The following is a 16,319-nucleotide window of genomic DNA, read 5'->3' as shown; positions in this document are numbered from 1 at the left end:
CATACATAATTATGGGTTCGACATTAGGTTACAACTTTAATAAAAAAAAAGAGCAGATTTTGAGGGATGCGACAAGTATTATCGGTAGTGAATTGGACACTTGAGCTATTTGGAGATACTAATCAGATGTGGACGATTTTTAAATATAAATTTTTAAATATTCATGGTAAACAAAATCCTTATAGAAAGGAAAACGTAGAAGCAAGTGAAACATTGAGTTGGCTCACAAAGAGTTTGAGAAATAAATTTCAGTAAAAAGCATTATAGATTTAAGAAAATTGAAGTGACTGGTATGATAGGAGATTTAGAATATTAAGAAAGTTGGTGAAACAGGAAATTAGGACACTAAAATATACGAGAAAAGGTTGGATAAAAATATAAAATAAACAGTAAGGATTTAAAAAAAAATACATTAAGGGTAAGCAAAATATTAAAGTGGGAGAAGGATCCTTGAGTGGTGATAAAGGAAGGCTAGTAATGGGAGAAGGACCCTTGAGTGGTGATAAAGGAAGGCTAGTAATGGGAGAAGAACCTTTAAATGGTGATAAAGGAAGGCTAGTATCTAAAGATGAGAGGACTGGATTATTAAACTTTCTTTTCCCTCGCTTTTACTAATGAATATTTAAGTAGCATACCACATCTTGAACAATTGGTAAATAGAAACGAGATCAAACAAGAGTACTTCATTAATTCTGAGATGATTAAGAAAAATGTAAAATTTGATAAAAAGATAAGACTCCTGGGCCAGATAATATTTCTACAAGGGTTTTGAAGGGTTTAAGAGATTGAACATGTCATCCACTTAATGCTATTCTTTGTCAGTTTGGTTTGTTTTGAATTTCGCGTAAAGCTACACGAGGGTTATCTGCATTAGCCATCCCCTAATTTAGCAGTGTAAGACTAGAGAGAAGGCAGCTAATCATCACCACCAGCCGCCAACTCTTGGACTACTCTCTTTTATCAACGAATAGTGGGACTGACCGCCACATTAAAACGTCCCCACGGCTGAAAGGGGGAGCATGTTTGGTGTGACGGGGATTCGAACTCGCGACCCTCGGATTACCAGTCGAGTGCCTTATCCACCTGGCCATGCTGGGCTTCTTTGCCTTGCCGGTCCTTGAATAATAAGCAAGTACCAAAGGATTGGAAGTTAGCGAATGTAATTCATCTTTCTAAGAGAGATGAAATTTTTTGCCAGTTATTATAGACTCATTAGCCTTACACAAGTTGTGTGGAAGTTTTGGAAAGACTGTTAAAAGATGCTTTGCAAAGTCATTTAACAATATAAGAATTTTATTGGATAATAAACATAGTTTTATTGGAAAGGGTTCAGTGAAATGTTACTGGAATGGATGAGCTGTCATATGAGGAGAGTTTAGAACCTCTCAACCCTTTTCTTTTGAAAAATGAATTGAGGAAGATCTGATTGAGGAGTTTAAGACTGTGAAGGGAATTGATACTCTTGATACCTCATCATTTTTTATACTTAACAGCGAACAGTAGGACTAGAAAACATATTGGCAGGGTAGGAGTCATCTTCAGCTAAGACAGTTTAATTTTTCCAACAAGGTAGTTGTACCAAGACAGTTTAATTTTTCCAACAAGGTAGTTGTACCTTTGAATGTTGAAGTGACAGTTAACTTAAGTGAGTTAAAAGAGCTTGAAAAGTATATGAATGATAAAGAATGGCTTTAAGTTGTTTTTAATTATTTTAATATTGTTTATAATGTGGAACAGCCGAGATGGACCAATAACTTCCCATGTTGTCCCAAAACGTTACGTTTACTAGTTTATACTTTCCATTTGACACTCAATTAAAAAGACTTCCTTTTGAGGTCATTGTATTTAGTTCATCAGAAGCCTATTTTGAAAGAAAAAATGCTGTTACACTTGGCATAATCTAGTATCAAAGACTTTCCACATGTCTTGGTAAGAGTGAACACATCCAGTTTTCCGTAGTCTTGTGATTCCGAGAACAGAGATTTTATTTGTTCTTCACAAAGGGCTCATATTCTTTAATTTTTGCATTAGTATCAAATATTCAATAATAAAGTTCGAGTCATTTTATCTAACTTCCTGATTGGGAAAATCAGTTTGATCCGAGTACACTACAGAGTCTTGCTGCAAGAGTTATAATGGATTGCTTGGAATTTTTTATACAAAAAAACATAAAAGCTATGAAGTTCTTATCTAAATCACATAAAAGTTTCCGAGACCTTTTCTATGTTAATGCTGTAATCAATAAAATGCCTTGAGAGAGATCTTGTGCTGACGAAAGAGTGGAATTATATACCCTCAATGTGAAGGATGGGACGGGAATGTCTCGTGAAAACCCACTTTCACTGGGTAGGTACCAAAAATTCTGTCTGGTAAGATAGAGGTGAGAAGGAAAGAGAGTTTGGTAATCTCAATAGGATACGAAGTTGCCATGGGACTTTCATATTGGTCGAGAGACAACCTAATGGGTGAGGTTGGCTGAAGAGAGGACTTGAATGTGTGGCAAGATTGTATTCGTCATCGTTATTGCTGGAGGAAGAACAACAGAAAGTGGAGTTACTGGTTATTAAAAATTAACAGAAACAGTCATTGGATTGTGTAGTGTTGGAGGAAATAGGCCTGAAGTGCCGAATTTGTCTGGAGGGATCAGTAAGCTGTTTATCATCTTGGGTCAAGGTGAGAAGGTTGGAGAGTTTTTTTCCCCTCTTAATGTCTGAGTCTGAGTAGCAGAAGTGGAGGATGTGATCATAGTCGATGAGTGTTCCATAAGCTTGAAAATTATTCAGAAACATAATTATCAGAAGATGAAAAAGTCATGAGCATATAACACATGCGCCATCATCTGCAGAATTATGGGATAGAAGCCTAAAGATTAAAGTTTCAATGTAATGTAATTACAATCAAAATAATATTTAAGTCTATTATGATAATGTGAATGTACAAAGTTAACAATTGGTGTAGCACAATTCGTAAGCTCGATGAATGCCAACTTATTCTAAACTAGTGAAAGTACGGATTAGGAAAATATGACAATACGTTCGTGTGCATAGAAGGTAATTATCGTCATCAAAAGTAATGGAAAGTACATCATAATGTTATTAAATAAATGACTTTATGATAACTACAATAAATATATCAGTTACACAGTATAACAACTACATGCACGAGACAGTATGGCTGTGATAAATAATCATTTTTTAAAGATTTAAAACATCGAACTCACCAGTGAGGAAAGGGAACAAAAACAACAGAAGTGTTCATGATCGAAAATCTTACGTTCAGTAATTTCTAAAGTGTGGCTCGGTTTAATTATAAAGAATAAATGAAGTATAATTTACGTTACACATTACACACGTATGGGAAGAACTTATGACTTTTTTAGATTCAAAAATATTTCCATTCATATTTTTCCATATTTTATTAAGTACTCTTATGACGTCACCTGTACAGCAGATCAAATAGTAGCTTAACTCTTATCATGGCTATGACAGTTTACTTGTTATTACACATGTATATAAAAATGATTAACTTAAATTTACGAGAATAGTTTGGTTATTTTGATACCGTAGTGTATTTAAGGAAACTTTCCTATAGATAATTCTATCATGTTAAAATGTTTGTGTGTGTGTTTCGTCCCTTTCCTTTGATTCTCTTCAGTCATCATCGGTAGGACTTGGCTCTCCCATTAGACACCTTTTATTCATAAGCCATGCTCGCTTGTAGTTTAAAAATACAGATTTGATTATAAAGTAGAACATTTCACAGAATGAGATACTGAACTTATAGATTGTACTTTATAAGAAGTTCTCTATACCTTCGTTGTACACAGATCTCAAACCACGAGCACTACATTTAATATCTATAAATGTGAGAACTGAAAATGAAATGTGGTCAGATTTTCATTATCATATGTGCATAAATGATTTATCACGAAAGTATTAATTACTCACGCTAGGATAAAAGTACAGTTGAACCAGGAAGAATCATAAAATATAAAAAGTTATATGGAATAAAATTATACAAGAGGACAGGAAGGTTTGTAAGTTATGCTTCGTTTCCAGGACAACATTTCCACAGGAGTAAAGCTACCTTTAGTTTTTATTACTTACGTATAAAATCTGTTATTGACATTTGTGGAGTATACCAAACCTCCTTTTACTAGAAAATGTCATACAACAGCTCAGTTGGAATAAACTCGGGACTCTAGGCTAGTTAAAGCAGATTTTATTTATAAGTGGATAAGGCGTGGGTCAAGGTGTATTGTAGAATCATGCCAAAAAGAAAGAGGCACGGTCCTCCTCCATAGAGTTCCGTCAGTGCAGCATTTTCCAATTCTATAACATCAAAACACCATAGAACATTTTATATTTACCTTTTAAACGTTCATCAAACAAGTTATAAATAAACTCCAATACTTTTCGCGATTATGGCGCGATGCAAATCAAGTTTTATTACAACAATGTTTTTTATTGCTATTCATCCCAGCGTAACACACGTTAATTGTGACAATAACTTATTTTTCATATCATTTTCACGTGCATTGTGGCACATTCTTTGGTACTAGCCACGCAAACCTTTCTTTCATTTGAATTGAAAATGAATTTCTCCTAAAACATGCGTACTTGAGTAATAATTAATAACCACGAGAAATATATTCACGCGCAATCGGGCGTGACTCGTATTTCCACTGAGAAAAATGTGCTTTAATACGATCAGGCAGTTAAGTTCAAGTATGGTACCTAAACATATGTTTAGTAGCAAATCAGCTATAGAGTTATTAATTTAAGAAAATTCCTGAAACACAGCAAACAGAACGTTACTGAAAACAGCACCAGAGTTTACCTTAAATAATCAGTAATCCGACATACCTAAACACAAAGTACAACATTGAAATCAGAATATCATACAGCTATATTACATATCACGTTGTGACATAATTAAGTACCTACAACATAAACAAAATTGAGTGATCACGTGGGAACGTGCCTAATAAAGTTGAAATTAATGAAGAAGTAGAAAATATTAACTTTTGCGCACGTTTATCTGTAATTACACATGTAATGGACAGTAACAGGCATTAACAGTAATGCATTACTTCATTTTGAAATCATTATGATCAGAAGAATTTCGCAACTTGAGAATTTATCTAAAAATCACTTAATGAAATTATATAAAACAATAAATAATATTCATTAATTTTACTACCGAAATCTTCTGGATTTACTAGTAATTGCAAGCATACTTCTAAATGTGTAAAATGTTCATATATTAATCTTAACAGCCCTAGAATTAACAGTTTTAAAGTGACATGCCATTTAATTACAAGATTGATCTATGTTTAGCGTTGGATTAAATCATTAATTAATTCTCGAGTTAATCAACATATATACGTACATGTAGTTTGGCACATTCTGATCAGAAGTTTTTGTTGTTGTTGTTTTTATAAATATTAGGATGTGTAGAATTATTATAAGGCCACTAAAACTAAGCTGAAATTACCATTAAACCACTAAAAATAATTTAAAATTACCAAAAAATTAGTAACTTAAAGTAGAATTACAATTAAACCACTAAAATTAAGTTGTTATTATCATATAATTTATTACAACTAAGTTGGAATTACAATTAAACCATTAAAACAGGTTAAATTACAATTAAAAGGAAAATAGATAATATTGTGTGTTTTTATAGCAAAGCCACATCAAACTATCTGCTAAGCCCACCGAGGGGAATCAAACCGCTGATTTTAGAGTTGTAAATCCGTAGACTTACCGCTGTACTAGCGAGAAATGGGGTAGGTGATATTATTTTTAAACTAGACATGATAGCTAGTTTAAAACTTTCCAAACTAGAAGAGCAAGTATTTGACAGTTAAAGGGACCATATTTTAATTGCTTGTTTTAGGATGTTTATCAGACCCACTTCTTTCTTTTAAAAACTGTGTTTGACAAAGAGAGTCACTGTCAAGTTGCAAGGATTAATACTTCTTTATGTTGTGTTTTATTTTTATGTATGATACGTAAATATATTCTGAAGTACGTATATATAAGATGTTTCTGTTTTCCATTTGCTAACGCGGGTTCGAACCCCCGTCACACCCAACATGCTCGCCCTTTCATCCGTGGGGGCATTATAATGTTACGATCATTCCCATTATTCGTTAGTAAAAGAGTAGCCCAAGAGTTGGCGGTGGGTGGTGATGACTAGCTGCTTTCCCTCTAGTCTTACACTGCTAAATTAGGGACGGCTAGCGCAGATATACCTCGTGTAGCTTTGCGCGAAATTCAAAACAAACCAAATCCTTTGCTAATGGTCCCCCAAAACGTTACATTTAAGTTTTAGTAAGAACACTTGCTTGCAATAACTGAGTGCAGTTGAAAGATGTCACCATAACAACTGTAGTTTGTTTTGGCGCAAAGAACTATCTGCGAATAATGACTTCTAAATTTGAGCTGATAGACTAGAGAGAAGATAAAATAATCCACCACCAGCTCTTGGTCTTCTCTTTTTTAAAAAAATAATGGGATTTCAACCCCAGTCCCTCTTATAGCGCATTTAAAGCAGCAAAATTCGGAACCAGTTTCTCTACCAGCGAGCTGCAAACCATAAACCTTGATCACAGTGATGATTAAACCGCGCCCGGCTGCATAGTTGCGATTAAATCAATTTAAGATCTTTGACATAAAACAAAACAAAAAGGCGTTAGCAACATACGCGCTTCGGAACATCCTCGTACTCTATTTAAATTCCGACAAAACAAAGATGTAACAGAAAAGCATTAGAGATAAAGAAAATATGGACCCGCACGGACTTAATAGTGATTCTTCTTTCTCTCTCCATTTCTAACATAAAATATTTTTTGAGAAGAGAAATGCACAAAAACATTAGTCTTGTTGGCCAAAGTCTGTAGTTTGATTCCAGCTTCAAAATAATGTATGACATATTAGTATGTATATAGATATAATAGCACTGTATGTTGTATGTTCATGTAATTACTTCGCAGGGTTTGGATGGATCACCAGCAAATTTAATAGGAAGGTTCATTACGTCCATACGAGGGAGGAGGGGGGTTCATACATATGGTTTTTAAGGGCGTTTTTTTTACCACTACTTCGTCCCCTGTTGTGGATCTTCACCAAGTTTGTAAGGAAGGTTCGTGGGGCCCATGGGGAGATACATGCAAATTAGGGGTTTCACATTTTGCGTTTCGCAGTTCTTATGGGAGTTTCAACGTTTCTTACAATTACGTACAAGGGAAGTATCGTTTCATGTTCAAATGTAATATTTCATTAATCATGAATTTACATATAACTTCTGTCCAAGAGATGAGTATTGCAGCTAGTCACCATTAATCCTCTTCTCGATGTATCTCCTATCTTGTTAATGAGTTTAGTTATTCTTTGTTTCATTATTATTCCAATCGGCTTTTAACAATATTTTATGCAACAGTATCCTTTATGGGTTTTTTTTGTTGTGCCGCACATTGTTGGTGCAGTACGATCTTGTCCGTTATTGGTCTACGTTATGATTCCGCCCACCTATAAGAATATGATTTAACTAAGTGTTATTGACCATTACTCGACAGGCAGATTTGATTTGGATTACGTGTTTTCTTATTAATGACCATCTCAACAGCGATTTTTGTTGTTGCAATAAAAATACGATTTTATTTACGTTTAACGACTTACTCAAACTACCATTAAGCGTGTAATTTTACCTTAATTTCCTCACACAAAGAAAAAAATAACTATAATCGTTAATTATAAAATGAAAAAAATGTGCGTTTAATTATCACAGGGAAAATATTTCAGTTGATTGCACTACTTTATATTATAATAACAATTTAGTCAAAGTGCAGTCTATTATATTGCGCTAATAAAGTGCATTTTTCAACGATCTTTTTAAGCAGTTCTAATGTAAATATTTTAAAATGGATAACGTTAAGAGATAATCAAGATATTAACTAATGAGATTTTAGAAATAAAGAAAGTTGGGTGTATCGTAATTGGATGTAAACAGTAATATTGTTATGGTTACATAATGTGACTATTCTAAGAGTATTTAGATTATTAACCGATCTGAGCTTAAAAATTATAGTGAATGTATTCAAACGCTTTAACAAAATGATGACATTCACTAGGTGGTTGGGTGAGTGGGTACCATGTGTTGTACTGACGATTCTCGTGCAAATAGAAATAATAGCCATTAAACTAATTTGCTTATGGAAGTCGTATAGGCGAAATTATGAACTAAATTGGTTGTGATACAGATAGACACCAATAATTATACTGAATAGAACTGTTGTACTCAACCTATAAAAATAAACATTAAACTGGTCTTTTACAGGAAAATAATAACTTTCAGATATTAACTAGACTATGGTACTTAACCATATGGAACATTATTAATATGTTGGCTACCATACAGGCAGTAACAAGACTTATTATTCTGATGGTATTCACACAGACAACAACTACACTAACGGTACTACTTAGACAGGTGATAAAAATGTCACTACACTGACGGTATTACTAAAACAGGTGATAAAAATGTCACTGTACAGACGGTTTTCAAAATATTAATATACTGATAGGTCTTATGTAGATAATGCGCATTACGCTACCAGAGGATTGAACTACACATCAACAGTTACCTAATTTGAGTAAGAACGTATGATTAGAAAGAAATAACTCAAGACAAGTAGAAAACAAGAACTATAGGATCTCTCTTTCTTTTAAAAGTGGCAAGGCCTTTAATATAAAAGCGTGTAATTAGATTAAAGCTGAGCACGAGAAATCAGAGTAACTTTCTACCAAGTGACGGTAAACTTAAAAACCAATTAAGCCTACTTCGAGTTCGACCCATAAAAAGTGTTTTACACACTTAAGCTCAGCTCCATAGTTGAAAGCTTTCAAAGTAATTAATTACTAAGTCACCTCCTGTTTTGACAGTAATCCTTTCGTCCAACAACAACAACAAGTCACGCTTCTGTGTTGGCGCCATTACCGACTTACCTATTTATGGAAGATGTGATGGCTGTATACTTCATTACCTTCACCTAAATTCCACTAGAATTTTATCTTTTTTCTACTAATTAAACATAACGCCAGAACACTTGTGATTTACAGCTTTACTAATTCAAACGCACAGCTCTGTGTTAAAAAAGTTGCAGCATATAAAATTATCATACAACATTACTAGTGTAATTGAATTATCTTTTTGTTAATTAGGTTAATTTTCTATTTTTACATTGTTACTACTTCATTGTTTAAATTATACTTCGACCATGTTTTGTTTTTTATGATGTCTTATGAACAATTCGACTAGATTTTAGGTTTAATTTTGACTTACTACTGGCTGCTTGCTCTCTGCATTGACTGTTTGTGAAAGATAAAGAAAACATAGCCTAATGTTTGAAAAATACTGGTTTTTGTATTTAAGTTAACTTTTCGACATTGCGACAGTATCTTGTTTGCCTTAATGAAGTCAAATGGCGTTACATTGGCTTAAATAAAACATTTTCTGGAGTAATAGATCGTGTTTCATTTGTCTTTTTAACAATAGACAGCTCTCCAATTTGCACTACAAACTATAAAACTCTTATATAATTATTTACTGGCAGGGACGGCTTGTTTCACGGACATTAAGAACCTACTAATACTTACTGGCAGGAACGGCTTGTTTCACGGACATTAAGAACCTACTAATACTTACTGGTAGGGACAGTTTGTTTCACGGACATTAAGAACCTACTAATACTTACTGGCAGGGACGGCTTGTTTCACGGACATTAAGAACCTACTAATACTTACTGGCAGAAACGGCTTGTTCCACGGACATTAAGAACCTACTAATGCTTACTGGCAGGAACGGCTTGTTTCACGGACATTAAGAACCTACTAATACTTACTGGTAGGGACGACTTGTTTCACGGACATTAAGAACCTACTAATACTTACTGGTAGGGACGACTTGTTTCACGGACATTAAGAACCTACTAATACTTACTGGTAGGGACGACTTGTTTCACGGACATTAAGAACCTAGTAAGTAATACTTACTGGCAGGGATGGCTTGTTTCACGGACATTAAGAACCTCGTAATTAATACTTACTGGCAGGGACGTCTTGTTTCACGGACATTAAGAACCTACTAATGCTTACTGGTAGGGACGACTTGTTTCACGGACATTAAGAACCTAGTAATACTTACTGGTAGGGACGACTTGTTTCACGGACATTAAGAACCTACTAATACTTACTGGTAGGGACGACTTGTTTCACGGACATTAAGAACCTACTAATACCTACTGGTAGGGACGACTTGTTTCACGGACATTAAGAACCTAGTAATACTTACTGGTAGGGACGACTTGTTTCACGGACATTAAGAACCTACTAATACTTACTGGCAGGAACGGCTTGTTCCACGGACATTAAGAACCTACTAATGCTTACTGGTAGGGACAGTTTGTTTCACGGACATTAAGAACCTCGTAACTAATACTTACTGGTAGGGACGACTTGTTTCACGGACATTAAGAACCTACTAATACTTACTGGTAGGGACGACTTGTTTCACGGACATTAAGAACCTAGTAATACTTACTGGCAGGAACGGCTTGTTTCACGGACATTAAGAACCTACTAATACTTACTGGCAGGAACGGCTTGTTCCACGGACATTAAGAACCTACTAATGCTTACTGGTAGGGACAGTTTGTTTCACGGACATTAAGAACCTACTAATACTTACTGGTAGGGACGACTTGTTTCACGGACATTAAGAACCTACTAATACTTACTGGTAGGGACGACTTGTTTCACGGACATTAAGAACTTAGTAATACTTACTGGCAGGGACGGCTTGTTTCACGGACATTAAGAACCTACTAATACTTACTGGTAGGGACGACTTGTTTCACGGACATTAAGAACCTAGTAATACTTACTGGTAGGGACGACTTGTTTCACGGACATTAAGAACCTAGTAATTAATACTTACTGGTAGGGACGACTTGTTTCACGGACATTAAGAACCTAGTAATACTTACTGGTAGGGACGACTTGTTTCACGGACATTAAGAACCTACTAATACTTACTGGTAGGGACGACTTGTTTCACGGACATTAAGAACCTAGTAATTAATATTTACTGGCAGGGACGGCTTGTTTCACGGACATTAAGAACCTACTAATACTTACTAGTAGGGACGACTTGTTTTACGGACATTAAGAACCTACTAATACTTACTGGTAGGGACAACTTGTTTTACGGACATTAAGAACCTAGTAATACTTACTGGCAGGGACGGCTTGTTTCACGGACATTAAGAACCTAGTAATTAATACTTACTGGCAGGGACGGCTTGTTTCACGGACATTAAGAACCTACTAATACTTACTGGTAGGGACGACTTGTTTCACGGACATTAAGAACCTACTAATACTTACTGGTAGGGACGACTTGTTTCACGGACATTAAGAACCTACTAATACTTATTGGTAGCGACGACTTGTTTTACGGACATTAAGAACCTACTAATACTTACTGGCAGGGATGGCTTGTTTCACGGACATTAAGAACCTACTAATACTTAGTGGTAGGGACGACTTGTTTCACGGACATTAAGAACCTACTAATACTTAGTGGTAGGGACGACTTGTTTCACGGACATTAAGAACCTACTAATACTTAGTGGTAGGGACGACTTGTTTCACGGACATTAAGAACCTACTAATACTTACTGGCAGGGACGGATAAAGGATTTAATTCTATGGGTGTTCGCAAGCATGTTTAATGTCGCTTTTGAGACCATGTAAATAACGTGATATATTTCCATACGTGAAAAGGAGCAGTAAACGTATCATAAAAAGCAGTTTGGAAAACCAACTTTACTAATGGAACCAAATATACTGCAAGAAAAGATGTTTAGTATCTCTACATGGTTAGTTAAAGGATGCGCGCGCGCGTGTATGGTGTTTATTATACATATTTATATTTATTTATAATGGCAAGGGTTTCAAGCAACTGCTATGTACAGAGAACCCCGTCAAAGACGGACTTGTAGTTGCTGTCTGTTAAGTACGAAAAAAAGACATTTTTCAAAGACATGGAGAAATACGACAGCATCCAAATTGCGTATCTTGTAAAGCCTATAAGTGCATAAAGAGGGAAGATTATATTTACACAACTGTCTAAAACACTTTAACCTTTTCTGTATACGAAAGAAGAAAGTTGTATAACATTAAATACTTCAATTTTTCACATACCGTATTTTTAATGTTCTGTATAATTATAAATCATACAATAATTCAAAGTTTATAAAATCAAGATCAAAATTCTGGAACGAAAACGCTATAATAATAATATAATTTACCGTCATAGCTGAAAGGCCTATTATTTACATGCTCGCCCTTTCAGCGTGGGGGCGTTATAATGTGCGGTCAACCCCACTATTCGTTGGTAAAAAGAGTAGCCCAAGAGTTGGCGGTGGGTGGTGACGACTAGCTGCCATCCCTTTAGTCTTACAGTGCAAAATTAGGGACGGCTAGCGCAGATAGCCCTCGCGTAGCTTTGCGCGAAATTCAAAAACAAACAAACCGGCATGACCAGGTGGTTAAGGCGCTCGACCCGCAATCTGAGGGTCGCGGGTTCGAATCCCCATCACACCAAACATGCTCGCCATTTCAACGTGGGGGCGTTATAATGTGACGGTCAATCCCACTGTTCGTTGGTAAATGAGTAACCCAAGAGTTGAATGTGGGTGATGATGACTAGCTGTTTTCCCTCTAGTCTTACACTGCTAAAATAGGAACGGCTGGCGCAGATAGCTCTCGTGTAGCTTTGCGCGTAATTAAAAAAAAACAAACAAACAAACATCTGAGTAACTAGTATATCTACAGTAGAACACAAGGCTATTATGTTTGGTTTCGTGCAGGGCTGCACAATGGACTATCTGCCATCTGTCCACCGTGGGGAACTGAACTTCAGATTTTCGTGATGACGAGAAAGCCACTTGAAGTAAAATTGTATGGTATGGGTATTAACTGTTATTGATAAAGCAGGACAACGTTTCGACCTTCTTAGGTCATCTTCAAGTTACGTTTGAGATACATTTGAACTTCAGATTTTGTATTGTAAATCTATAAACTAACCCCTGAACCCCACAATAACAGACTATTATAGATTTCCCAAAGTACTGCCTTTGTTTTACAGTTTCTGGTATACAGAATGACAATAAAAGAATGTTCCGCTCCTCAGATTGCCATCTTTTAGAAACGGTATTTTCAAAGGAAGGTGAAATCGCCTAGAGGTGTTAAAGATATCATTCGGATGCAAATACCAAAGATGTCACATGTTTCTACCAGGAATGTGGTGGCAACACTTTGGTTTCTTTCGCATATTTTCCATGGGTATAAGTGGGCTTTGTCGTTCATAGTTCCGCTCTTTCAGCCATCGTGAAACAGACAAATGTGCAGAGAAGCGAACTAGTGAAATGTTATTACACCAAAGAATGCAATATCGAGTCAGTTGTAAGGAAACATCGAAGAATGTACAACATTCACAGAACCTTCTTCTAGTGTGGTTATTCTAAAGTTCATAACAAATCTGAAAGGCAGGTCGGATGACCTGCAATGAGCCATGCACGTGCAGACCACCGACGCCTACTAAAAACTACTGTTGAAGATAACCACGCCAAAGCAGAAAACAAAAAAGCCCTGCTAAAGTGTATATGGGTGTAGCAGTGCAAGTTATATCACTTGATGCCTGGACTTGCGAATTTTAACTCTTTGTGTGGCCATTTGTTCAACTTCGTGAATGTCTCTTACAAAGCTGCATCATGTCCAATCTAATGAAAGAAACGTATTTAACTCCCTGTGTTAATTTTACGTTGCACTTGTTTACAATGTGGTAAATCACAATGAGAACTCATGCTTCCTTACAATCATTTCTTTTTACCATTGAAATACTTTACTAAAATTAAAATTGTAAGAAATTAAAAAGTCAATTCTTATGGTTTATTTTTAACTATATAACTTTGAAGCCATCAAAACTTTTTTCATCTGTCATCTCAAAGTTTACTGCCACCTCCTCCCTCGAATTAAATAACAAAAAAGACTCACTAGGAAGTGGTACCGCCTAGGTTTAGAAACACTGGAGTTAGTGAGTGATCAATGACGTTATGAACTGGAAGTGTCAAACATTCAAAATTGCTTGATACTCTAGGAACCTAACCAATCCACTCGTAACATTTACTATACACCTCCTTGATGTTAAGGCAACAGTGGAGCATGGTTTCACAGCTTAATTTGTTGTTAGACCACAATAGGTTTGTTTGTTTGTTTGTTTGAATTTCGCTCAAAGCTACTCGAGGGCTATCTGCGCTAGCCGTCCCTAATTTTGCAGTGTAAGACAAGAGGGAAGATAGCTAGTCATCACCACCCACCGTCAACTCTTGGGCTACTCTTTTACCAACGAATAGTGGGATTGATCGAAACATTATAACGCCCCCACGGCTGAAAGGGCGAGCATGTTCGGTGCGACCGAGATTCGAACCCACGACCTTTAGATTCCGATTCGAACGCTTTAACCCACCTGGCCATGCCGGGCCACCACAACAGGTTTGAAAACCATCAGCACATTGGTTGTAAACCTTCACAGTAAATGCTGCAAAACACATTTCGCAACCAATGTGATTCCCAGCAGTAAGGAAATGTTTTAGGCTGAAGATTCCATGCAAGATGGTGGCCCATTATATGCTGCTAAGCAGGTGAAAACATGTCTTGCTGGAGCACTTTTAGGTCAGAATTATTTCATGTCACTTTTCTTTTAAATGACCACTTCGTTAACTGGACCCAACTTCAACCATCTTTTGGTTGTTGGGGTTTCCGTGAAATGCTTTTCTGTGAAATAAGCACAAAGGTGGAGAATGGGTTATGTGTGTTCTGCCCTCCACGGTTATCGAAATCCAGTTTATAGAGCAGTAAGTCCGCAGACATTCCACTGTGCAATCGGCTTGCTCGAAATACTGTGGTACTCGAATATAATTACTTCCTGTTTAACATGAGTAGTAGTAACCATAGGCTTAGTAGATGTTAAGCCAGGGCGACTTCAAAATAGCACCTTATAGGTAAGAGCTTCCTGCTTCAGTTTGGAAACTCACAGTCAACACTATGATGGGTTTTAACTGCATTTTGTACCGATATAAATATTCAACACAACTGCAAGTTTATATGAGATATTTCAGCCTGCATATTTGAATGTGTCACATGAAAACTAAATTGTACTGAGTGCAACAAGTATACGTTTAGTATTATACAGGCTACTTTCAGCGAATTTCGTTTTCTTTAGATATGGTCACTCACTCACTACTCCTGGATATTTTGATTAAATCCATTCGAAAATATCTTTCGCTTCTTCCATTACCAAAATATCTTCTTAACATTATTTCTAGTTCTGAAGATGCTGCAATATCGAAAGTTGGCTGAAATAAAACAAAATTGTTTGCTTTGAATTTCGCGCAAAGCTACACGAGGGCTATCTGCACTAATTGTCCCTAATTTAGCAGTTTAAGACTAGAGGGAAGGCAGCTAGCTAGTCATCACCACCCACTGCCAACTCTTGGGCTACTATTTTACCAACGAATAGTGGGATTGACCGTCACAATATAACGCTCCCACTGCTGAAAGTGCGGACATGTTTGATGTGATGGGATTCGAATCCGCGACCCTCAGATTACTAGTCGAGCGGCCTAACCACCTGGCCATGCCTGGTGAAATAAAAAGTTATAATTTGGAGAGTAAAAGTAATTTTTCTAACTTTATTGTCTACATTAATCCACGTTTTCTCTCTATTGTAGTGTAAGCTCATCTACGGCTCTCATCTTTTCGAAGAAGAATATCCACTACCTGCTGAACATTTCAGTGTACTGAAAACATTCTTCGATCTTCATTTATAAAAATGTTAGACTACATTTTCTTCCAATAATGTTTCACAGATCAGTATTGACAGTAACCTTTACATTTCAATATATGAACATGAAGAACAAACCCTTCATTTTCATTTGATATAATGTTTGAGGGTTGTCTTCTGGGGGATTTATTTGTGTCATACAAAACTTACGTTCTTATAAGTTACAACACAAGTTATTTATGCATACAGTTATTTATATTAATACCCGTATATTATTATGTAAATACAGTATCGGAAACAATTATGGAAAATAATGGACGATACAAGACAACCAATGAGTAATATTAATTCAATTTTCAACTTATCATTGGCACATTACCATCATGATAGAGAATAAAAAATCAAGT

The 16,319-nt window shown here is 35.9% G+C and overlaps 1 protein-coding gene across 2 annotated transcripts in view; it reads right to left on the bottom strand.

Annotated features, from left to right (window-relative positions):
• The window catches only part of LOC143246419 (putative polypeptide N-acetylgalactosaminyltransferase 9), a 130,566-nt gene that overhangs the window by 61,696 nt on the left and 52,551 nt on the right, over nt 1-16,319 (bottom strand). The window lies entirely within an intron of this gene.

The sequence above is a fragment of the Tachypleus tridentatus genome, chromosome 3 (genome assembly GCF_004210375.1).
Source record: "Tachypleus tridentatus isolate NWPU-2018 chromosome 3, ASM421037v1, whole genome shotgun sequence".
NCBI lineage: Eukaryota > Metazoa > Arthropoda > Merostomata > Xiphosura > Limulidae > Tachypleus > Tachypleus tridentatus.
This window is presented reverse-complemented; position numbering and strand designations above follow the sequence as displayed.